The sequence below is a fragment of the Pelophylax lessonae genome (genome assembly GCF_965119305.1).
Source record: "Pelophylax lessonae genome assembly, chromosome: 8".
Lineage (NCBI taxonomy): Eukaryota > Metazoa > Chordata > Amphibia > Anura > Ranidae > Pelophylax > Pelophylax lessonae.
Genome location: NC_138775.1, coordinates 240,516,475 through 240,542,501, shown reverse-complemented (window position 1 = coordinate 240,542,501; position 26,027 = coordinate 240,516,475). Strand labels below are relative to the sequence as shown.

At 44.6% G+C, this 26,027-nt stretch overlaps 1 protein-coding gene across 1 annotated transcript in view; it reads left to right on the top strand.

Moving 5' to 3' along the window:
• The first annotated feature begins 1,312 nt into the window (after positions 1 to 1,312).
• Positions 1,313 to 26,027, top strand: part of ZFYVE9 (zinc finger FYVE-type containing 9) — a 176,434-nt gene continuing 151,719 nt past the window's right edge. Inside the window, exon 1 of the mRNA XM_082264974.1 lies at positions 1,313 to 1,539. The gene's annotated coding sequence lies outside the window, so the exon portion shown is untranslated. The remainder of the gene's footprint in view (positions 1,540 to 26,027) is intronic.

Sequence of the window (26,027 nt, the reverse complement as noted above, 5' to 3'; positions counted from 1 at the left end):
GGTGCAAGTTCAGATGTTTACAGTACCTATAGGTAAGCCTTATTAACCTCTTTACGTCCGCCCGCCGCAGATGTACTGCTGCAGGCAGCCACTCCTGCGCAAACCGCCGTAACTGTATGGCGGTCACGAGCAGGAGGCTAGGGGGTGATCACGTGTCGGCGGCAGCATGCTCCCGCCCCCCGCTCTTCAGCGGGGAAGCCGATGCAGCAGGCAGGCGGCTCTGATTGCCGTCTGACACCCGCGATCGTTCCCTGCTGAGAGAGATCGGTCGGCTGTTGTAAACAGGTCACAGGTCTCTATGGTCATTTCACAAGCCACGCCCCCCACAGTTAGAATCACTCCCCTAGGCTCACATTTAACCCCTTGATCACCCACAATGTTAACCCCTTTCCTGCCAGTGTCATTATTACAGTAACAATGCATATTTTTTAGCACTGATTACTGCAGTAATGTCACTGGTACTCCCAAAAGTGCCATAAATGTCAGTCAAGGGTCCGATCTGTCCGCCGCAATGTCGCATTCCCGCAAGAAATCGCAGATCGCCACCATTAGTAGTAAAAAAAAAAAAGAAAACAATAAAAATTAGGAAAATCTTTCCCGTAGTTAGTAGACGCAATAACTTTTGCGCAAACCAATCAAAAACGCTTATTGCAATTTTTTTTACCAAAAATATGTAGCAGAAAACAAATTGGGCTAAAATGTTAAAAATGTAGATTTTTACATTTTTTTTTTGGGGAATGTTATGTAGCAGAATGTGAAAAATTTTGTTTTTTTTCAGAATTGTCGCTTTTTTTTTGTGTATAGCGCAAAAAACTAAAATTACACAGGTGATCAAATACCACCAAAAGAAAGCTCTATTTGTGGGAGAAAAGGGACGTAAATTTCGTTTGGGTACAGCGTCGCACGACCGCGCAATTGTTAGTTAAATTTACGCAGTGCCAAGTTGAAAAAAGTGGCCTGGTCATTAAGGGGGCAAATCCTTCCAGTCTTAAAGTGGTTAAAGGCTTATGTATAGGTTAGAGGGGGTTTACAACCACTTTCATGAAAGCCAGAGACATACAAACAGGGCTCCTGACTTCAGTCTGCCTTCCCAGAATGCATCCTGGTTCACGCTCAGTGATTGAATGGACTGCAGCCACAGGGTCACCATGGTAACCAGAGTGTTTGGCAGCAATGTCTCTGTGCCAGTCCTCTGCACACCACGTGCCCCATCCCTCCTCTCTGCGGGCCTCCTGCACTGCTCCCTCCTCTCCGCCAGGGGGCGCCCGTGTCCTCCCGGCTGGTTCGCGTCCTCTCTCGTCCCCCCGCCTCTCCTCTCGTCGGGCCGGACATGGCAGTGACAGCGGAGCTGGGGGTACACGGAGCCGGGCCGCGCAGCAGGCAGGAACGGGACGGCGGGGAGAACAGGTGGCCGGAGGCCTTCCCTCCTTTGCAGCGCGGACTGTTGTGAGGAGCCGTGTCGGCAGGCCGGGGAGAGCGGAGGACGGAGCGGCTCCTAGAGGGAGCCTGTGCCGCCAGCCCGGCATGAGGAGCCCCCTGGTAAGTAGCCTGCAACAAGGGCAACGCCGGGCCACATGCCGAGTCTGCCCCCTAGAGGGCAGCATTGCACCCAGGTGACGTCACTGACCTCCCCGGGACAGATGGGACTCGCTTGCTGCAGGGGGACCACTAGTCCCAGCAAGGACTGCCAGCTCAACGTCCATAGAGGGCGCCATTGCGTCACCCTTAGTCTATAGAGCGGGATGTCTGCACCATGCCATCTGCAGGGGACTACAAATCCCAGCATGCCCTGCTAGGAAATTATTAATAGAAGGTGCAGAGTGTCTGATGGGTAATCAGGGACCTCTATAGTGAGTGACGACAACGGGCACTACAGATCCCAGCATGCCCTGTGCAGAATAACACTAATTTAGGGTGGCACAGTGTCTATGGGTAACCAGTGATCTCTATAAAGAGTGCTGGAATCAGGGGAACTACAAGTTCCAGCATGTACTGCTCAGTATAATATTGATGGAGGGTAACAGTGTCTATGGGTAAACGGTGACCTCTATAAAGAGTGTTGGAATCGGGAACTACAAGTTCCAGCATGCATTGCTTAGTATAATAGTGATAATGAGTGTCAGTGTCTATGGGTAACCAGTGATCTCTATAAAGAGTACTGGCATCAGGGGAACTACAAGTCCCAGCATGCACTGCTCAGTATAATACTGATGGAGGATGTCACAGTGTCTATGGATAACCAGTGATCTCTATAGTAAGTGTTGCCAACAGAGGAACTACAAGTTCCAGCATGCATTGCTTAGTATAATAGTGATGCAGGGTGTCACAGTGTCTATGGGTAATAGTGACTATTGCCAACAGAGGAACTACAAGTCACAGCATGCATTGCTCAGGATAATACTGATCGTGGGGGTCACAGTGTCTGTGGGTAAGCAGTGACCTTTCTAGTGAGTCCTGGCATCAAGGGAACTACAAGTCCCAGCACGCACTGCTCAGTATAATACTGGAGGAGGGTGTCACAGTGTCTATGGGTAACCTGTGATCTAGTAAGCGTTGCCAACAGAGGAACTACAAGTTCCATAATGCATTGCTCAGTATAATAGTGATAATGGGTGTCAGTGTCTATGGGTAACCAGTGACCTCTATAGTGAATATTGCCAACAGAGGAACTACAAGTCCTGGCACGCACTGCTCAGTATAATACTGATGGAGGGTGTCACGGTGTATATGGATAACCAGTGAACTCTATTTTGAGTGTTGCCAACAGAGGAACTATGCGACCCAGCATGCACTGCTCAGAATAACACTGATGGTGGGTGCCTCAGTGTCTATGGGTAACCAGTGATCTCTATAGTGAGTGCTGGAATCAGAGGAACTTCAAGTCCCAGCAAGACATAACACTGATGGTGGGTGTCAGTGTGGTAAGCAGTGACCTCTCTAGTGAGTGCTGACATCAGGGGAACTACAAGTTCCAGCATGCACTGCAAGAAATGTCAATGAAGGGTGCCACAGTGTCCAGATGAGCTCTATAGTCCTTGCTCAGGGAGCTTGGTAGTCAGGGGAGCTAGAAGTCCCAACATGCACTGCAAGGAACAACACTGATAGAGGGTGGCACTGTGTCCATGGGTAACCAATGACCTCTATAGTAAGTGCTGGCATGAGGGAAACTACAAGTCCCAGCATGCACTTCTAGGAATAATACTGAAGGAGGGTGCCATAGTGTCTGCGGGTAACCAGGGAGCTTTATAGCGAGTGCTCAGGAGGGATTTATGCAGGTCTCGATCTGTCCTATGACCCCTATACATTGTGAATGTGTGAACCTCCCGGTCCTTTTTTTACTCTTCTTCCCTTGCTGCTCTGGGCTGTGTACGGTCCCGGTGCTGTGTGTATACCCAGACTGCTACCCGCTTCATGTGAAGGTTGGCAGAGCATAACCTGTGTGTGAGCAGAGCAAACTCTGTAACGTCTCCTCTTCTATTTACTTTCTATATTAATGGACTACATATCCCATGGTACCTTGCTGCCTACAAGCAGTGCTTCCTGTACAGACTCCGCCTTCTGTCAGCACCTCTATAATTCAGAAGGCAGGCTCTGTGAAATGTGACACAGCAGTGCCCACTCACAGGGCATAGTAACTACATGTCACAGAATTCAAGGAAGTGAATGTGTGGGGATCTTCACAAAGTCGGCTTACAAACTTTAAGGTCATTCAGTTCATAGGAGAAGACTAGAAATTATTGAAATACAATGTATAATTGCGATATGATGTGGAAATATATGCTTTGAAAATCTGACCATAGATGGACTTAGCCTAGGTTCACACTGGTGCGGGGAACCGCATGTGATTTGGATAGAAATCGCACCGCATTCCTGTTCAAATTGCATGCGGTTCTTTGCAGTATGAATTGAGCCCATTCAGTTTGTATGGCTCAAATTGCATCACACCTGCATGAAAAAAGTGCATGCGCCTCACTGGAATCAGATCCCATGAGTGTTCACAGCTATGCGATCAGATTCTGCCAATCACACTGCGTTTTGCAAACTGTTTTTGGGATGTCGTTAGATTAACATCAGCAGCAGTTTGCATCAATGGAGTGCGATTGTGAAGCGGTGCGGGAAACGCACAGAAATAACTGCGAATCCTGCACCACGTCACTGTGACCCAGGGCTAACAGTGACAACTCCTAAGCAATCTGTTTTTTTTTTTTTTTTTAGCATATCTAAAACCACAAAAGTTATTAATTATGAGAGGGAGAGAATACAGAATTTCAGATTGTCACCAGAACATGATAGCAATTTACAAATACCTCAATGGTGATCTCAGCATAGAAAAAAAAGGATTCAGTCGCAAGGATTGCATGAGGACACGAGGCCATACAATGCGATTAGAGGAGAAGCGTTTTAACCTCAGGCTACGCAGGGGGTTCTTTACTGTAAGGGCTACAAGACTGGAATTCTCTGCCACAAATGGTAGTAACTGCGGGGAGTATGGCTACTTTCAAAAGACTCTTGGACGTACATCTCCAATATCAGAACATTAAGGCTCCTTTCACACTATCCGTCCGTTGGACGGATTCAGTTTTTCTCAGCGGGGGATCGAGCCGCCGATCCCCCGCTGAGCAGGAGGATGACAGCTGTGTCTCCGTGCTGTGTGCGGAGACACAGCTGTCAGTTCCCCATGCATCTCTATGGGGGAAATCGGATGGGAACGGACCGTCGGTCCGTTCTCATCCGATCCGATCTGCCGGACAGATGTAAATAGGGTTTCCATCCGTCCAGATTTGACGGATCAGATCGGATCGGGTGTCAGCGGACATGTCTCCGCTGACATCTGATCCCCCATAGAGGTACATGGGGGGACCGTTCAGATCCGCCAAAAAAACGGACAGGCGGATCTGAACGGTCCGCCTGTGTGAAAGGGGCCTAAGGGGTATGAGAGATGATTACGGCCACACACACCTACACAGGTTGAACTGGATGGATTATTGTCTTTATTCAACCTCAACTACTATGTAACAGGAATAGAGGAGAAATCTTCTGATAGGTGAACTGTTAAATCGAAACTCCGGCCAAAGACAATCTTTAGCCATTTGCGCTGTAATAATGAATGGACACATGGAAGGGTGTGCAGTGCTGTGTTATGTAATATTCTCACACCAAATGTCTGGTGCTGAAACTTACAGCTCTGTCTGGAGTACTCAGATCACAGCTGGCCGTTCACTTACTTTGCAGCTCATCAATACTGAAAACATTTTGCATTCTTTTCAGTGAATGCAAGGTGCTGTGTGACTGGAGGAGGAGAGCTTGTGATGTCCATCTGCACCTTCTCCAACCTCCGCATGCCTTGCATACTTTTAAAAGAATGCAAGATGAGATCAGAAAAGTGGGGCTGCAAAGCGAGCGACTTGCCGTTCTGGTTGGAGCACTCAGATTAGGGTAAGTTTTGACACTGACTATATTATATGGGATGTAGGGACACACAGATACACTGACAGGTCTGCAGGTGGCATGCTTGGCACCAGTGATCTGTTGATAGCTGGTGCCATGCTTTACCGGTGCCAAAATAAATAAATAAGAGTGCACATTTTTTTACCTGCATAAAAAGGTGCATTTATTATTATTTTTAAAAGTGAACTTATCCTTTGAACCACTGACCTTCTTTTCCTCATTCAGCTTCTGCTGGCATTGCTCTGCATTTCCAGGCTGCTAGAAAGGTCCCAGGTGAAGTGCATTTGATATCACTCTGCCTGGGACAGGAGATGGCACTACAGAGGAAGCATCGGCTTATGTGGCTCTTGCTCCCTCCGCTGCCATCTGCTTCCTCCACTGCTGGTGTCAGCTTGATGTACCCTGATGTTGTGGGATGGCAGGTTAGCAATCCCAGGTCATGATCAATGTATTGCTGACCCCGAGTATGCGCTTTTCTGGTTTGAGGTCAAGGGCCACATCAGTGGGCTCAGGGACACAGGTTGAGCACCCTTGCAGTATGCTATGGGATGGGGGCTGATGTCACCCCATGTGATAGTTATAAAATACTAAGAGCCGGTTCACACTGGGGCGACCTGGTCGCCTGACAAGTCGCCGCGGGCCGCCTGCCATAGATTAGCACAGGACCCGTTTTAATAGGAGCGACACAAGTCGCTCCGACTTAGAAAAAGGGTCCTGTACTACTTTGGGGCGACCTGTAGCGACCTGCATTGACTTCAATGATATGAAGTCCGTGCATGCCGCTCCGAGGTTGCGGTGCGAGCTGCGCACCGCGACTTCACAGGTCGCCCCGGCAAGTCGGGTCGCGTCTATGTGAACCGGCTCTAAGTGTATAGCTAACAAAAGTTTACAAAAGTACCATATAATAAAAAAAATAACAAAAATATAAGGTCCCAACGTACACTCACATAAGAACAAATTGCATGTAGCTGGTGTGCCTATAAGAAGACAATGAGTGCGCAATAGGTGTTACATATAACTGCGAATGCTAGAGTGGGAGCAATTATTCTGGATCACTCATTCAGTTACCTTTAAACTGATAATCTGTAAAAGGCTTTTATAGTGCTGTGTATATACAATTTTGGGTACCAGATTTTGTAACCATTTCACAGGCACATGCAGGTTTAAGGCTTGACATGTTGAGAATCTATTTACTCATTGCTATTTACTCATTGCTATCCAACCTCATCTTTGATATTTTACTTATAAATTGGGTAATGCTGTATATCGGGGATCTCCAAACTGCGGCCCTCCAGCTGTTGCTAAACTACACATCCCATAAGGCATTGTAAAACTTACAGACATGACTAGGCATGATGGGAATTGTAGTTCCTGAACAACTGGAGGGCCATAGTTTGGAGACACCTGCTGTTTATTATAATGTTTGTTCACTAAATTTTTACTTTATTTTTTTCTGAAAATATGTGCAGTTGGTAAACGTGGACTAATATCACATGACCTAAAAAATTGTAATATACCACCATTATATTCCCTAGGGTCTCAATTTCAGAAAATATGTTTGGGGATTTTAACAAATTTACAGGCCTAAAATATGCATTTAATACCTGAAAAAACAGTTCTGGTAGAAAAATGGCTAAAAAAAACTTTTCCCCCCAAGGCATTTTCCAGGACGGCCTTATGAGTGGCTCCTCCAATCTTGCATAGAAACACAAATCCACATTAGTATAAAAAGACAGGAACTATGCATGGTCCCTCAGGTATTGTGTTTCCTCCAGCCAGAAAGGATCACGGATTTGTTTTCTCATCGTTCGACACAGGGGAAGCCGATCAGCGGGTCCGGTGGGCATGATTGCCGCCGGGCACCTGCGATTGCTCCCTGTGGAGACAGAACGGTGGTCTGTCATTGTAAACACAGCAGACCGCTGTTCTGCTAGTTATGAACACAGGGATCCTGTGTTCCTCCTATTTAGGAACACAGGTCTCTGTGTTCATGCAGAAAGTCCTTCCCCAAAAGTTAGAAAGAACCCCCTAGGGACACATTTAAAACTTGGATTGCCCCTGGTGTTGCCCCTTTCCTGCCAGTGTCATTATTACAGTAACAGTGCATATTTTTAGCACTGATTACTGTAGTAATGTCACTGGTCCCCCCAAAAGTGTCAAAAAATGGCAGTTAGGTGTCCGATCTGTCCGCTGCAGTGTCGCAGTCCCACTAAAAAACGCTTTACTATTAAAAAAATTAAAAATAACATAAATCTTTCCCCTAGTTTGTAGACGCGATAACTTTTGCGCAAACCAATCAATATACATTTATTGGGATTTTTTTTTACCAAAATTATGTGGCAGAATACAAATTGGCCTAAAAAGATGAATTTTTTTTTTTTTTTTATTGGGAATGGTCGCTCTTTTTTTTTTGTTTATAGCGCAAAAAAAATCGCACAGGTAATCAAATTCCACTAAAAGAAAGCTCTATTTGTGGGAAAAAAAGGACATTATTATTATTATTATTATTATTATTATTATTATTATTATTAATAAGGATTTCTATAGAGCCATCAATTTACGCAGCGCTTTACAATATTAGAGGGAGACAGTACATATACAATACAATAAAATACAAGGGGATTTAGAGGGCCCTGCTCATAAGAGCTTACAATCTAATGGACATTTAATTTTGTTTGGGTACAGCGTCGCACGATCGCGCAATTGTCAGTTAAAATAACGCAGTGCAGTATCGCCAAATTGGCCTGGTCATTAAGGGGGTAAATCCTTCCGGTCCAGAAGTGGTCCCTACGCTGATCTCCAGTTCCCTGCATGTGCATAATGGAGGTGGCTGCTGCAGAGGAATAGGATCAGGGGACCCAGGAGGATCTTAGCCATAAGGTAGGAAAGTGATGACTGTGCATCATCTTATCCTTACCAGCCGCTCGGTGGAGGGGGCACTGAGTGGAGTTGTTTGTCTTTTGGAGAGGTCAGAGATTCAGACACGGGTGTCCGGTGTCCTTTTTCCTTCTTTCTTTTTTCTTCCTTACACCTGGCAGCTCTATTTGAATCAGCTCCTTTTTTATAGTTTGTGCCTCCCCAGGGGAAGAGCCGCAAAGATAATGGAGCAGGGCCTGCTGAGGGCCCTAAAAAGAGATGTGCCTCGTGTAAACACAAGTTGTCATCCTCATGGGGAAAAAACGTTATGCTAGGAACGCATAGATGCCTTAGAGCTAATTTCTTTCTTGGCTATGTTCAAGAAGTTTCTAGATACCATGAAGACTGAAATGATTAAAACGTTTGAATCCTTCAGAAACTTTCTTCAAGATTCAGGACCCCTAGATACTGCTATACCTAGTACTTCGGGTTCTAGCTCAGCAACTCCTATTCCCACCCCTGCGGCTGCAGAGGGGGATCCAGGGGTGCTAGAGGAGATGGGAGAAGGATCCAGCAGGGAATCTAGTCCTGAGGAGGGGGAACTCAAGGGAGAGAAAGGTAGTCAAGTTCAGAAATTTCTTTTTCCTTCTGAGGAGCTCCTAAAATTAATTGAGGATACATTAGAGCTGGAAGAGGAGACGAAAGAAGATTTATCTATCCATGACAAACTTTATGCGGGGTTACATACAAAAGACTTGATCTTTCCCTGTACATGCAGCATTGAAGGACACAATCTTGCAGGAATGTAGGGACCGGGAAGTGGGGTTTTCTCCCTAAAAGAAGACGTATCACTATGGGAAAAGTGTCCCAAGACTGGATGCAGCTTTGTCCAGGGTTGCAAAGCATTCAGACTTGTCATTTTGAAGACACAGGTTCACTTAAAGATGCCATGGACAGGAAGGCCACCTAAGGAAGGCATGGGACGCAGGAGCGGCGAACTTCCAACCGGCCATTGCTTCTATCTGCATTGCCAGGACCCTTGATCTCTGGTTGAGGCAACTAAAAGTTTTGTTGGAAAATGATACTCCTAAAGAAGAGCTTCTGGATTCCCTCCCGGTACTTAACAAAGGGGTCGCTTGTGTCGCTGACGCTTCAGCTGAAGCTATCAGGTTTTTGGCTAGATTCACTGCTCTAAACAACCAAGAAAGAAGGGCTATTTGGTTGAAAACTTGGGCAGGGGATGCCTCTTCCAAGACAAAGTTATGTTCTCTGCCATTCAAAGGAAATTTAGTCCTTTTGAAGATCTAGATTCAGTGTTGGAACATTGATCAGACAGTAAGAAAAGTTTTCTGTTCCCCAAAAAAACAGCAATACAAGAAAATGTTTCGTCCTTTCAAGAAAATGGGACCTAAAGAAGGTAGCAAGCAAGAGAAAAAGAAGCCATGGCAATATAAAGTGAAAAGGGAGATTTCTGTTTAATCCCTCGCAGTCTAAGGAAAAAGGGCAATAACTCTCCTTGCCGCATAGGAGGGAGACTGGGGGGCCTTCATATCCCAGTGGCAGGCTACATCAGATAACGCATACATCTTGGATCTAATCGCCAGAGGTGATCAGAAATCAATCCTATCCCCGGAACAGTTTTTAGTAACCCGGCTTCCGAAGAATGAGAACATGGCAGCTGCCATGACAAATTTGCTCCAAGAAATGATGGACCAAGGAGTCATATCCTCCCTATCTCAAAAGGGAAAGCAGAGGAGGTTTTTACTCCCACATCTTTAACCGGTTGCCGACCGCCGCAAGTACATATACTGCGGCGGTCAGCCTCGGCCAGGCAAAGTGACGTATATATACGTTGCTTGTGAGCCAATAGCGGGCGAGCACGCGCCCGCCCCGGCTCGTTCCCTGGGAAGTCCGTGCGTGTGACCGGCGGACCCGATGTCCGCCGGTCACTCGCGATCGTCCTCCGTGAAGGGAGAAAGGCAGGCGGCTGATTTAAACAAGCCACCTGTCATTGTCCCCTGTGTAGGAATGGTGATCATACGGTTCTACTATGTAGGACCGTTGATCACTGTTCCTACACTAGTAGCCGTGTCCAATCACAGTAAGAAGCACGCCCCTAGGGACACACTTAACCCCCCCTTCCCCAATAAAGTTAACCCCTTCCCTGCCAGTGTCATTTTGCAGTAACAGTGCATATGTATAGCACTGATTACTGCAGTAATGTCACTGGTAACCCCAAAAGTGTAAAAAATGTCAGTCAAGGGCCCGGTCTGTCCGCCGCAGTCCCGCAAAAAAAATCGCAGATCGCCGCCATTACGCGTTAAAAAAAACACCAAAAATATCAAATCTTTCCCTTAGTAAACGCAATAACTTTTGCGCAAACCAATCAAAATACGCTTTTTGCAATTTTACCAAACATATGTAGCAGAAAACAAATTGGCCAAAAATGTTAAAAAATTTCGATTTTTACTTTTTTTTTTTTGGGGAATTTCATATAAAAAAATGTGAAAAATATTGTTATTTTTGCAAAATTTATGCTCTTTTTTTGTTTATAGCGCAAAAAGTAAAAATCGCACAGGTGATCAAATACCACCAAAAGAAAGCTCTGTTTGTGGGAAAAAAAGGACGTCAAATTTGTTTAGGTACAGCGTCGCACGACCGCGCAATTGTTCCCTTAAAGTCACGCAGTGCCGAATCGCAAAAAAGGTCAGGAAGGGGGTAAAATCTTCCAGGGCTTAAGTGGTTAAGGAAGAAACAGTCAGGAAAATTCAGACTGATCCTTTACCTGAAAATGTTCAACAGAACAGTCAAATGCAAAAAATTCAAGATGGAAACTATCTTTACGACAAAAGTACTACTGACGCAGGGTGCATTTATGACCACAATAGACCTGAAGGATGCTTATTTACACATTCCCATCAGAGAAAGTTCAAAAATATTTCTCAGGTTTGCAGTAAAAGGTCCAGATCAGACAATCTATTTACATCTTTTCACTCTGCTCCAAGAATCTTCACAAAAGTGTTAGAAGCATTACAGACCTTGAGGACTGAAGGGAGCTTAAAAATACCGTATCTAGACGACCTGCTCTTGTTAGCAATAACTGCTACAGAATTGAAAAGGTCTTTGAACATAACACAAACTCACCTTCAGAGTCTGGGTTGGATTTTAAAAACAGAAAAGTCACCTTTTCTCCCTGCTCAAAAAGATATTTTCCTGTGTTATATAGTGGATTCTCTAAAAGCAAACATCTTCTTAACAGAATAAAAGAGGGAAACTCTGATATCAGAAGCCTCCAGGCAGGGCCGTCTTTAACACAGGGCAAAAGGGGCAGCTGCCCTGGGCCCAGTCATTGGTGTGGGGCCCAAAGAAGCTGCCCCTTGAGCCCACACTGCCTACAAATAGTTGATAAGTGGATTCGGGAGGGCCCAAGAAAATGTTTGCCCGGGGTCCAGTAAATATTAAAAACGGCCCTGCCTCCAGGCCCATACTGAACCCCACAACGTCCATCAGAAAGATAATAAGATTGCTAGGACTGATGACAGCAGTGACTTGGGCCCAGACTCACATGAGAGCTCTTAAGAGGTTCATGTTATCAGTTTGGGAGAATCACCAACAATCACTAAATAATCTTGTGACACTGCTGGGTCCAGTGAAGGAATCCTTACAGTTTTGGCTGCTAGAAAGGAATCTATCTCTGGGACGTTGTTGGACACAAGTGGATCCATTAAGAATCGCAACAGACGCAAGTGCGTGGGGCTGGGTAGCCCACATGGACCCCCAGGCAGCGCAAGGGAAATGGGGTTAGTCTTGCGCCAAGAGAGACAACTAAGGGCAATCTGGGAAGCTCTGCACACTTTTGCATCCACCATAAGGGGAACACATGTATTAATCTTTTTGGACAATACTGCCTCAGTTTCCTATATCAACAAACAAGAAGGCACGCGTTCAGCAATCCTTAGGGAATTAGGATAATATTTTGCTGGGCAGAAGAGAATGTCCTTTCCCTTGCAGCAGTACACACCAAAGGAAAATAAACTCGCTAGCAGATTTTCTGAGCAGAGAACAGATCTCACATATAGAATGGAGTCTAAACCAACAAGTGTTCTTGCTGATTGCTCAAAACTTGGGTTATCCTGAGATGGACCTTTTTTTGCTTCCTCAAAATATTGAAAAAAGTAAGGAAATTCTTCTCGATACACAGGGATTTGAGCAGTTTAGGGTTGAATGTGTTCGCCCACCCATGGTCAGGGAAGCTCTTATATGCATTTCTTCCCTTCAGGCTCGTTCTGAAAGTCTTACAAAAGATCTAAACTACTGAAGCAAAGGTCATCGTAATAGCCCCGTTTTGGCCGAGGAGGAATTGGTTTCCTGCTCTCCAGAATCTCTCAATCTCAGACCCTTGGAAGCTTCCAGTAAGGGAGGACTTACAGGTTCAAGGAAAATTGCGCCACCCACATGTGGGCCGGCTTTCTCTGACAGCTTGGCTACTGAGAAAGATCTGTTCAAAAGCAAAGGTCTGTAGGTGAAAGTGATCTGCACCATATTGGAAAGTAGGAAAAAGTCGACAAATTTAATTTAATTCCAAAATTTGGGAAAAAGTTCTGCGGCTGGAGAAAGACAGGCAGGATTTTTTTACAGGGTGGTACAGGTTTAGCTCTTGCACCCAACACCCTAAAAGTGCAAGTGTCGGCATTATCCAGTTTTCTAGACCTAGGATTAGCAGATCATATTCTAATAAAGAGGTTCATCAAGTCTGTTTTCAAGGAAGAGACCTCCTCAGCAGAAAAGGGTTCCCCTTTGGGACGGGTCGGCAGTACTGCAGAGTTTTATGAAAGAACCGTTTGACCCTCTCAAAGAAAGCTCCTAAAAAAAAAAACCTCAGAACTTACAAAACCTTACTCCTAGTGGCCCTGGTGTCTGCCAGGAGAGGGAGTGAATTGCAAGCTTTATCAATAGTGGAATCTTACTGTTCCATTTTTCCAGATAAGTCATTCTGTCCCTTGACCCGGGGTTCCTCCCTAATGTATCCACTGATTTCTTCTTCAGGACATTGGAATTCCATCTTTCTGCTGACAAGCAAGCAATTTAATAGAAGAGAATTTTCACAAATTAGACATCAGGAGATGCCTGTTATGCTACATTGAAAGAACCAAAGAATGGAGAAAGGTACCAAATCTGTTTGTGCTGTATTCAGGTCCCGGGAAAAGACTAGGCGCCTCAAAAACCCATATCGCGAGATGGATGGAATTCGCTATTGAGGAAGCCTATTCAATAGCAGGACTGCCAGCTCCACCTAAGCTTAGAGCACATTCCACTAGAGCAGGCATCACTAAATGGCAGACCCAGTTAATGTTTCATCTGGACCCCTGTGGTCCCACCCTTTAGAATCGTTCCGCCCACAGCCATCATCACCACTGCTGGTCTCAGAGCCAACAGCTGGAGGCAGGACAGCTATAGACAGAGGGCGGGGCTATCCAAGTTAACAAGCAGGTGATTGTGCGATGGCCACCCTGTATCCTCACAACCAAACATGCGATTCGGACCTCTGCTGGAAGAATATTTTACTGACTGGACCTTTGTAAATTCAATACACCTGCACTAGAGCCTTAGCCACCTCTTGGGCAGAGAAAGCAGGGACTACCCCAATCCAGATCTGCAAAGCAGCCACTTGGTCAAGTTTCCAGACTTTTGTAAGACACTACCGTCTGAACCTTCTGTAATCAATTGACCAGGCTTTTGGGTGGTTCACGAAGTAGTCCCTCCCTAACTGGTATTATTTCTGTGATGTCGCTCTTATAAGGCTGTCCTGGAAGATGACTTGGGAAAACTAAGTTATTACCTGGTAACTTTATTTCCAGGACTGTTCCCACCCTATGATTTTGTAATGGTTATAATTAGGGGGGTGTACATGTTAGGCCTTCGGTTATTTTACTGAGGGACCATGCATAGTGCCTGTCCCTTTATACTAATGTGGATTTGTGTTTCCTGCGCTAGGTGGGAGGAGCCACTTCTCATAAGGCCATCCTGGAAGATTCCTGGAAATCAAGTTTAACAGATAACTTTTTTTTTTTTTTTTTAGATAGAATGGTAAAGTATTATGTTTTTATTCCTTTTTAGGGAGGCTCACCCTCTCTATTTGTCCTGTTTTATCAATTTTTGTGAAAGTGAAAGAAAATCCCACACTTTGGGTTGTCACCAGAACACTAAAAGCGGAAATCTTCCCTGGTGACAAGGAATTTCCTCCAACTTCCTGTTATAGTTATAGGACAGGAAGTGAAGGCAAATCTCTCCAATAGGACACAAATGGCAGAAAATAAACTTAGAGGTGAATAACCCTCTCTTACTCTATCCACAATTAAAAAAAAAAAAAAAAAAAAAAAAGTTTGCCTGCCTGTAGTTCTACTTTAATATAGGTTGTAGTATGTGTGAGAAGCATTTGGGTGAGTGTGAAAATTTCCCTTCTGCAGTTGCATTATATTGGAATTGATTGATTCCCAATTCCCAGTAGTGATGTCCACCGTGCTCCCACCACAGGTCTCATGACATGGAACGGTGCCTTTTATTGCGGCAGAATTGATTTCTTATTAGCTGCAGTAAAAATAAATAGAGGTTTTAAAACGTCACATCATGATTTGACACTAATGCTATAAATTATACTGTTTTAGGTTTAGAACATTTTTACTTGTATTATAGATGATCAATTTAAAATTGATTGCTTTTTCAGATTTCTGCTTCTGTCATTGTTTTGTCCTCACTGACAAATAGTACCAGAATAATTCTGAACTGAAGGCTTAGTCCACCCTTGTCGCCATGTTTCATATTACCCTATACAGGTAACATGAAACATTGTTCCTTCATTGTCCCTCAATCCACCCCTACTTTCCTAAATCCCAGGGTGCTTCCGTCTGTAGTGTCCTGCAAAAAAAAAAACTCACCACAAACAGTGCATGCAGCATGCAAGCACATAGAGTATGTAAACCAGGGCTTGACAAATTTTTTTTGGAATCTAGGAGCCAGCTAAAAAAGTTAGGAGCCAGTTTTTTTTTTTTTAACAACAAAGCTTTATTTTCAATGACGAAAATAACTGATCTTAAATTTAAACAGTGCAGCAAGGTTGGGGCGATAGGAGATCCAGTGACCAAGAGTAACATATGCCACCTTAGGCCCCTTTCACATAGGCGCCTACGTTAAGCAGAATCCGCATGCTCAGTGGGGATCTCTCTGCTGATCCCCGCTGAGCAGGCGGATGACAGGTCCTGTCCGCTCTGCTATGCAGACGCAGCCCATTCTCCTCTATGGGGCAATCAGATGGAAACGAACCGTCTGTTTCTATCCAATGCCATCCAATCCGATTCACTGGACGGATGGTAAATAGAACCACCTATCCGTCTGTTTTTGGCGGACAGGATCGGATGGCGGCGGCTTGCCACTCCATAGAGACTGAAGGGTCCGATCAGGTCTGCCTGAAAAACGGACAGGCGGACCTGATCAGAAAGCCAGTGTGAAAGGGGCCATCGGCTGTGTGGCATGGCAGGGAGATGATGAAAAATAATATATATATTTTTTTTTTCCATAAAAGATTCTTATTGTGAATAAGGGATTTTAATGCAAAACAAAAGATCAACACATTGCAAGGAGATTACTAAATGCAATTTTTAAAGTAAGGCCCCTTTCACACGGTCCGCATTCCGTTGCGGACAGTGCTCTGCTCAGCGGGGATCGATCCACCTATCCCCGCTGAGCTGGCGGATGACAGCTCTGTCTCCGCACACAGGAGGTGTCAGAGCCCCACTGCTCTCTATGGGGAATCGGATGAGAGCAGACCGCCTGTCCGCTCTCATCCGATCCGATCCCCAGGACGAATGGAAAATAGGGTTTCCATCCGTCCAGATTTCACAGACAGGATCGGATGCGGATGGCAGCAGGTGTCAGCGGACATGTCACCACTGACATCTGCTGCTCCATAGGGCTGAATGGGGCATCCGATCAGATCCGCCTAAAAAACTGACAGGCGGATCTGATCGGAACGCCCGTGTGAAAGAGCCCTAACACTCTTTTGCAGAAGTGCATAAACATGTAGAACACATTATCCTTGAACTTCCAGGAGAGAGCAGTGTAAAATGGGATTTAAAAATAAAAATAAAATCAAATAATAACCACACTCCCTGCACACTTACCTTTTAAGCAAAGGGCGCCAGATGAACACTGCAAAAACTTCAGTCTCTCCACCTCTTGGGAAGGAGAAGGGCGGATATTGAGAACAAGCAGTGGAAATTCCTTGCATTGCTAGTTTCCGCTTGTTGTAATACTCCCGGCCACCACAAGAGGCCGCCAGTTCCCCATTGGCAGCATCTCAGTGAAGAAGGCCCAAAAGCTGGGGCCTCAATTCTCGGATGATACGGTAGTTCGAGCGCTCGGGGGGGGGGGGGGGGCGCAAAGCGACAGGACATCTCCTGCAGTGCACCCCAGGCGCCAGGTCGCTAATTCTAGTCGCAAATGTGACCTGGCGCCCGGGGATTGTCGAACCCTGATGTAAACCCAACATTTTCATATTCCTGATATTTGCCTGCTGTAGCATGTACTTGTATGATAAAGTATCCTGTTCTTTGTATTGCTTTCTTCGTGCAAAATACCTGGAGATCCTGCCAGTCCCTCTGCTTTACTTTTAAAAACTGACCACACTATGCAGGAGAACACACTGTGGTCAGTTTTCTAGCTATACTGGGAACCCAGTGTGCTCTCCTCCAATGATCAGACTGAACCCCCCCCCCCCCCCGCACAGCCTTTTACTGGGAAGCTCAGTGTCCTGCTGTTTCTCCTCCCCCCAATTCTTATGCAGCCGAGAACAGAGGGTTCTGTGATCACTTATAGAAAAGGGAAAAAATATATATTTTTTTAAAATATCTATACACAAATGTTTTTCCTTTTTATTTATAATTTAATCTGAATGGGTTGTTTTACAAGGTGGTCATTTACAATCACTTTAACCACTTTCTGACTGTGCTATAGCCAAATGATGGCTACAATTCGGTATGTGACCGATGTGTCGTTTGGACACAGCTGATCAAAGATCAGGGTAAAGGGCCAATCACAGCGACCCTTTACCATGTGATCAGCTGTGTCCAATCACAGCTGATCACACATACCGGCTTGTCGGTTTCTGTCAGTGCTTTCCTCCCACACTATGTCTGGAGAGCCGTTAACCAGCAAGCCTTGTCAGCACATGGTTGACACTGATTATCAGTGCTGCCTCATCAGAGCCTATTAGTGCCCATCAGTGCTGCCTTATCAGTGCACATCAGTGAAGAATAAAAATTACTTATTTGCAAAATGTTATAACCGAAACAAAGAAAAACATTTTTTTTAAGACCAGAAGGAAGGGGGTAGGGTTGGTGTGATGGGAGGTGTAAGCGGGTTGTGAATTGCTGAGGAGAAAGGGGAAACCATAGGCTGACCTGTGTGAGAGGCCTCTGACGCTAGCTGCGGACTGGATAAAATCGCATTAGGAGTACAAATAAATGGGTTGGGTGCATTTATCACTGGGTCACCCGTGTCTAAATTTTTCCCCAAGCATTCTCTTCAGCGGCATCTGTATTAGTAATTCTATATGGAAACAATATCTAGTTTACATTGTACGTAGACTTTGACTTTATTTTCCTAAGTGATCTTCAGATAACTTGTCATGAAATACCAGCGGCTTATTGTTAACATCGGAAGCCTAAAATCATTGACATAAAACACAGGATGCCATTATAGGGTGGAGAGCAAAATGCCTTCCTTAAGCCTCTGATTAAACCTCTTAAAGGAGATCTATCGCCTATACAACATGGGTGTTTTGTCTCCTGAAGTCTTAATCATGAGAACGCTATGTAGAATTCAGCATTCGTCAGTGGAAGAGAAGCAGAGATTTAGTGAGCTTGGTTGTGTTAGTAAATTGGTTGCCTTTTTAGTTATGTTAGGAGCGTCCTCATTGTGTGCTGACAGACCAGGTTTATGGAAGGTGCTGAAGGTTTTAGCTGGTAGTACATTATGAATGTGTGTTACACACAATGTTTAGTTTTCCTAAAAGCTCAACTCTGGTTTATTATTTATTTTTTCTGTGCCATGGTCCCCCAGTTGGTTAACCAGTTAAAGACTAGGACACTACACACACACACACACATATATATTCAATTTGTTTTTTTTTTGTTTTTTTTAACCACTTGCCGACCGCCGCAAGTAGATTTACTGCGGCGGTCAGCCCCTCACAGGCAAAGTGACGTAAATATACGTCACTAGCCTGTGAGGCTCTGGGGAGCGAGCGCGTGGTCACGGACCCTCCCGCGCGTGTGACCGGCGGACCCGATGTCCGCCGCTCACTCTGCGATCGGCGGGGGAGAGGGAGAAAGTCAGGCAGCTTGTGTAAACAAGCCACCTGTCATTCTCCCCTGTGTAGAGACCGATCATACGGTTCTACTATGTAGGACTGTTGATCAGTGTAACTACAGCTCAACAGACAGCCAATCACAGTTAGAATCACGCCCCTTGAGACACACACAGCCCCTCCCTCTCAAATAAAGTTAACCCCTTCACTGCCGGTGTATTTTTACAGTAACAGTGCATATGTATAGCACTGATTACTGTAGAAATGTCACTGGTAACCCCAAAAGTGTCAAAAATGTCAGTCAAGGGTCCGATCTGTCCACCGCAATGTCGCAGTACCACAAAAAAAATCGCAGATCGCCGCCATTACGCGTTAAAAAAAAAACAACAAAAATGACAAAAATCTTTCCCTTTGTTAGTAAACGCAATAACTTTTGCGCAAACCAATCAAAATACGCTTTTTGCGATTTTTTTTTTTTTTTTTTTTTTTTTTTTTTTTTTTTTTTTTTTTTTTTTTTAACCAAACATAGGTAACATAAAACAAATTGGCCTAAAATGTTAAAAAATTTTGATTTTTACTTTTTTTTGGGGAATTTCATATAAAAAAATGTGAAAAATATTGTTATTTTTGCAAAATTGACGCTCTTTTTTTGTTTATAGCGCGTGATCAAAAAATCGCACAGGTGATCAAATACCACCAAAAGAAAGCTCTGTTTGTGGGAAAAAAAGGACGTCAAATTAGTTTAGGTACAGCGTCGCACGACCGCGCAATTGTCCGTTAAAGTCACACAGCGCCGAATCGCAAAATACCCACTGGTCAGGAAGGGGGTAAAACCTTCCGGGGCTTAAGTGGTTAAAGCAGAGGCCCTACAGTATAAAATGGTGGGTGTCACAATGTTTTATTTCACAGGGTATTTGCACTGTGGTTTTTCAAACGCAATATTTTTGGGAAAAAATACACTTTGATGAAATTTAAAGCACAACAGAATACCCAACCGTTTGGTAAAATATAAAAGATGATGTTATGCCAAGTAAATAGATACCAAACATGTCAAGCTTTCAAATCTCTATAGAAGGAGCACTAGACCAAAAGATTCATTTATTGATATTCGGTTTAACGACAGCCAATGTGTTTCGGGGGTCAAAGGAACTCCCCCCCCCCCCCCCCTTTCCCCTTCATTAGGGCTTCAGTTAAAAATTAGAACCTTCGGTGGACTCAAAGTAAAGCTTTCCTGTTGTAAATCTGTGCAGGGAAGCTGATTGCTAGATTAGGATTCCTGGCCGGCAGTATCTGCATCAGCAGGCAAAATAAGCGGTATCTGCATCAGCAGTCAAAATAAGCTGTATCTGCATCGGCAGTCAAAGCTTTAAAGTTGTGCGCGCCTGTGGAGCGGCGAAAAACTATGTAAATTGTCCATAGGCAATGCTTTAAAAGCTCTGGTGGGAAATGGAACAGAGAGAAGGCGCTTCTAAGTGCAGTAAAATCAAGACTTTAATGTCCAAAACAGTTAAAAACTCCTAAGTATTGTGGAAACAGGCTCATCACATATTATACGCCCAGCAGGAGGTCCTCCCTGGATTGTCTAATTGGCATGTCTCTTAGCCAACCAATGGTGTGGAGGTGCATTGTAGACACCCTGGAAGAGCCATCATGCTGCCAGAAACCGCGTGGAACGCAGTACCCCGGATGTGACGTCAGGAGGGGGTGGTGATGCATTTCGGCGCATGCGCACTGGCTCATTCTTAATAATCCCTACCTTACCAGGAGTGCCATGTAGCCTACTTTTTTCCTGATGCTTTTAAAGCCTTTTCAGGTTACCACTTTAGATTTTTTCAGGGGATCTAGTGCTAAAATTATTGCTCTCGATCTGACGTTTTCGGTGATATCTCACGTGTTATGATCGCTGTTTATGTATGTACCCAGCTATAGCTGATATCCGTAATCATTGTATTCTACTGTCTGGGTGGGCTCCCCGCGCCACTCCTCTACCTGTGGTGGAAGGAAGAAACATTGGGTAATCTTTGGGCTGGTTAAGGGGCAGGGAGGTTTACTGGATAACATCATTACCAAAATATGGCAATGTCCTTTAGCTAGAGTCGGTGTATAATAAATCGGACTATGGACAGTCTTAGATTCTTATGAGTTGCAGCTGCTTTCTGCTCCAAACTAAAATTCACTAGAAGGAAATGGGGGTATTGCTGCGCTAAAAATCAACGACGTCATCTACTGATGAAACGCGTAGGAGGAGCCTGCGGCACGTCATGCTGTGGCCAATGAGGGGACGCGGCGGCCATTTTCTCGGTTGGAAACCGAGTCTCGGGAACGCTCCAAAATACATGCTGTTTTTTCTCAGTGCAAATGTGAGTTGCCACTTTTTGCTTTATATCTATTAAAGTTGTTTGACTATACTTCACTATGGGAGTTGTTCCCCCTTCCTTTACATATATATATATATATATATATATATATATATATATATAATATATATATATATATATATATAATATATGTGTTTTGAGTGGAGCGGGTCTGAGAGATACAGGAGCCGGTGTAGGACCTGGATGAGGCTTTTGATCCGATATACATGCTGGATACGATCCCTGTAATGGGGATCAACTCCTTGTGGTAAGGGGCCAATCTCATTTCTTGGTGGTGGTTTCTCTACACTGGGCTATCGGAGCTTGGAGTGTTTCATATCTTCAATTTGGGATCACATCTTCGGAAGAATCTGTTTATTCCAAGTGTTTGATATATATGAACATTCTCAGTTTATGGACTGTGCGGTTCATCCTATTCTTATCATTTCAAGCGCTACACCATTATATATATTTTTCGCTAAAATTCACTAGAAACTACCAACTCTATACATCCAACAAGTCAGGATATTCCCATGTTGTATTACTGTACAGTATGTATGAATGCAGTTTGTGCCATTGTATAGAAACATTCCAAGTACCGAATACTGAAGCTAATGTAAACTGTAAATTATAGGCAAGATAATCCTTCATTTTGGCTTTTGTCAGTCTTGCATTTTCTTGTGATTAAAAGTGTGAAGGCGTGCAGTGATTGCCAGGGATTACACAGATAATGACAAATCCCACATTAAGGTTTCATCTTGGCAAACAATCTACTGTGCCATATGAATAATATTTTTGATCCAGTACAGAGCGTTCAATAAAACATTGGTCAGTTTAAATGCAGAAAATTGAAAAAATATGTCTATGCGACTGTCATCCAATACACCAGACGGATCGGGAATGGATCCCCATCTGTCTGTTTTTAGCAGACAGGATCAGATCAGATGTTGACAGGCGTCAACGTACACCTGTCCGGGCAAGGACGAGGGCATGTCGAGGGCAATAGAAGGTCTGTCAGGTCTGTCTATAAAAAACTGTCAGGCGGACCTGATCGGTCTGCTTGTGTGAAAGGGGCCTTAAGGAGTCAGACTGTGCCACTACTTTGTGATATTTTAGTGTTAAAGCCGAAATTTACCTACGTCATTAATAGAACTGGTTTTATTCATAGAAGCTGTATTCATTGCTTTCATTGAAAGGAGTTGGTGGGCAGAAAGGGTGGGTGTAATCTGCAATCTTGATGTAAGCCTGTGACAGCTCCTCAGCACAATTTTCCCCCGACAATCTGGAAGGTTACGGGGAGGACTGGGTTTAAACAATTTTTTGGATGGTAAACTTAGGCTTTTTTATTAAGTGTTTTTTTTTCCTTTTGAGCTAGCATGTGGAAATTTTGGCTACTTTTATTTTTTGTCTTGGTTTCCTGTTGTAAAATGTTTCTAAAGCTCAGTAGCTCAAGCTGAAATGTACATATTGTGAATGGGGTTATATCCATATACTTTTTGTTTTTTTTGTTTTTTTAAATTAAAAGAAAAAAAAAGAGATGTTTATATATTGTATGGAATCGTAGTAAATTTTTATATCAAATTCCTATTTGGAAATATAGACACACTTAGGAAGTAGGACAGTGCAGAGATATTGTCTTTTATACCAGAGTTTTGTGTTTATCCCTCAGTATTAACAGCAGAGGGACCATCTTTGTTCACAATCTAGCAGTAATTTAGTTGATGAAAATATTTTCGTTAGGGTGGCACCGATACTTTCCGCATTTTCGCGGTATTGGTACTCGCACAAATGCTCCAATACGATACCGAAAGCATATAATGGAAGTGATTTCAGCTTGGGAGTGAAACGCCAACTCCTCCTCTCCAATCCACTGTCTCCTCAAGTGCAGGGGTAAGGGGGTACCTGCTGTACCCGGCCCGGGTCCCATAGAGTTGGCAAAGAGGCTCGGCAGGGAGCATATATGTGAGGGTTGTCACTACCCCCCTTCAATAACAAATTGTCCTGTATCCTTCTATGTGTCCTCCCGACCTGCCCACATAGTGAACTAGCAATCGGGGACTCAGGAAATCCCGGGTTATGTCATGAGGGAGGGACTAATGAGGGAACTTCACAAACCTATTGGCTAAGGATGCAGCAGGAGGCAGTGAAGCCTAAAGCTTACAGGCTGCACCTCCTCCTGCTGCCCCCTCAGCCAATGGGGGCACAGGCAGCGTTGTCCATCATGTGCCTTAAATCTTCATCCCGCAGTCTTTCTGTCTTGGTGTAGATGCTGGATGGAGTGGCTCAGAAGAGAGTTCGTGGGCAGCCTGCAATGAGGTGAGGGAGGGTTTTGCATTTTGCCCAAGTAGTAATAAAGGAAAACTGGGGAGCTGATAGAAGTGCCGGTTCCCGTACAACCTATGCTTCTGTTCTTGTGCAGCCTGTGCTCCTTATAAATCATTTTGCCCTCTTTTTAATAATTAATTGTAATGCCAGCCAAATTGCTGCCCTTTTAACAGGGTGATAATACCCTGACACCTGTGCAGCATTAGTGTCTGCTTACTGTCATCCTGTTAAAAAGACAGCAATATGGCTGGCATTACAGTTCCCTGTTAAAGAGGCAAAATTATTGATCATAATCTTCCTGAATCCTCTTCTTTTTTTTTTTTTTTTGTTTGCAGAGTGGCAGTTTATTATGGGGCTGCAACCACAATCTAAGGCCTATGGTTGTGGAGCGGCCCCATTAACCTGAATAGCCAAATTTCACATGGGGGTATCACAAACCGTCGCAGCTGTGGCACATGTGAATGGCCTCCTCCAGCTGTATTCTAGACTTAGAATGGGCAGCAAAGGGGCAGTAAAATTGCAGCTGAGTTGCCTGTTTTTACCACCACTCATGAGATGCAAAAAATCTTAAAGGGGGCAGAATTATTTGTCTGAAAGAACTGACCCTTTAAATACCACTAGATGACCATGCACACTACACATTCCTGACCCATGTACTCTGTGTGTTACACATTCCTGAGCCCTGCACCCTATATATCAGGGATATGCAAATTGTGGCCCTCTGGATATTGCAGAACTACAATTCTCATGAGGCATAGCAAGACTGACAGCCACAAGCATGAGACCCAGAGGCATGATGGGACTTGTAGTTTTGCAACAGCTGGAGGGCCAAAGTTTGCATATTCCTGCTATACATTAAATGCACCTGACAACCACACTCTATTTGTAGGCTTAAGTTTTAAGCTCTTAACACGGTTAACAACAATTTTGTCACACCCATGGGCCACCTTGTAATTTTCTATTGGGTGCCCAAAAGGGGGGGCCCTCCCAAACCACCCCTCTACCTACACTTCGTAGGCGATAGGTACGGTAATTGGTATCGACGTGTACTTGAAAAAAGTATCAGTACTCTGTGTTATATAAATGGTATCGGTGCATCCCTGATTTTCATCATTTTTGTCAGAGGTTTTTTTTCAGTGACGAAAACTAAACCAAAAGCAATTGATGAAAATATGATGATTTTCCATGCCGTTTTTCATCAATGAACGAAAAGTGAACTGAAATTTGAGAGAGGGCCTTTTTTTTTTTTTTTTTTTGAAGGATAAGGTGTACTTGTTGCTGCAGCCTGTCTGAGGAGCTTTTCAATGGGGGGAGGGAGTCTTCCACCTCGCTAATTCTGTGTTCAGCCTCACCAACTCTGTCCCTTAGCTTCTGCATATCCTGACGCATCAATGATATATCTACCTTCACCTCCTCGATTTTAGTTGTCAGCATGGTCTGGCAAGTGGCAATCGCTTCCAATACCTTGGATGTAGCAGGGCTCTCAGGCTCCTCCACCACGAGCGACGGGCCGGCGCCATCTTGGATCGGGGCCTCCTTCTCCAGCCTCCGGAATGCAGCTAGTTTTGCCGCAGCTTCAGAGCCTTTCTTCGGCGGAGACATGCGGAGGTCGGTGCCGCGGGTGTGTGGGAGGTGAAGGGAGGATTATCGTGCCCGGAGGGCTGCAGGATTAGCGGTAAAGGATATCGGTCCGGCGGAGCTCCTCTCACACACGTCCTCTTACATGCTGCGCCAGGCCACGCCCCCCGGCCTTTTTGTTTTTTATTATATAGTAAGGGAAGGGGAGAGAGAGGCACCAGGGCAATAGTGCAGCACGATTTTATTCATATAAAATGTTTTAATACAATGGGAATACACTCACAAGCTGTAGAATGAAACCGGCATATAATTAGCTTAATATGAAGCTGCCAGTAGTGGTGATAGTCCTGACTGGAGCCACTGGGGATCGTGGAGAGGCAGTAGATACAGATAAGATCCAGATAAAGGACAAGTGTACAGAAGGATGATAATAGGGATTCTGTTCCTGCAATTTAGGAATGGCAGCTTTTTTTATTTTTATCTTAACCAGTTCTCTTTGATTAGTCAGTTGACACGTGTTGCCAACAAGCATGCAGGCAATGCTTTTAAAGTGATTGTAAAATAAATAACCATGTTATACTTGCCCACTCTATACAACTGGAATGCCTCTTGTTGGGTTTTCCACCAGTACTCTTAGCTCCTGCTCTACTGCGAGTGCCCCCATAGCAAGCCGCTTGCTATGGGGGCACTCATGCATGCTTTATTCCAAGCTACGCTGCCTGCGTCCATAGACACAGAGGACACAGCTTGGCCTGCATCTCGCCACACGTAAAAGGGGGTTGAGGAGCGATACTGAATGGATTAAGGTAAAAAATGTTTAGGCTTTAGAACTACTTTAACCACTTGCCGACCAGCTGTCGCGCATATACTGCGCCAGGTTGGCTCTATTACGTGAAATTACGTACTTGTACGTCGTCTTGTGTAAAAGCCAGTGGGAGCGCGCACATGCTGATTGGCCAGAGGGGGAGCCAATCAGCGGGTCCGCCGGCCGCCTGCGATCGCTCCACATAGACAATACGGTGGTCTGTAGGCAGACCCCCGTTTTGTCAGATGATCACAAGGATCCTGTGTTCCTGCTTCTCAGGAACACAGATCTGTGT